Genomic DNA, 384 nt, shown 5'->3' on the forward strand with positions numbered 1-384 from the left:
AACAGTTTCCGGAAACTTATTTAAAATATTAAATAAGAAATAAGTCAGTGATTCAAAAATAACGAAGATACAGCAACGGTCAATCTTTTATGTAAAATATTGTTCGGAAACTGTTTTATATTTTTTACTTTACTACAAGTCGTGTCAGTTTTTTCACCGATTCCTACGATTTTATACTTTAAGTAAGTTTCTGGAACTTATTCTACACTTTTATTTTAAATAATTCGTAACAGTTATTTTACCGAGCCGTTATCGGCATTGTATATACATAAGTTTAAAGAATTTCTGAAACACAGAGTAATTTGCAGCAATCGTAGCGTCTCAAATTAATTTTTTAGCTGAAAAATTAAATAATGTTTAACAAGATATTTAATACTTTTAGTC

Source organism: Mycetomoellerius zeteki, unplaced genomic scaffold (genome assembly GCF_001594055.1).
Source record: "Mycetomoellerius zeteki isolate Tzet28-1 unplaced genomic scaffold, Tzet1.0 scaffold122, whole genome shotgun sequence".
NCBI lineage: Eukaryota > Metazoa > Arthropoda > Insecta > Hymenoptera > Formicidae > Mycetomoellerius > Mycetomoellerius zeteki.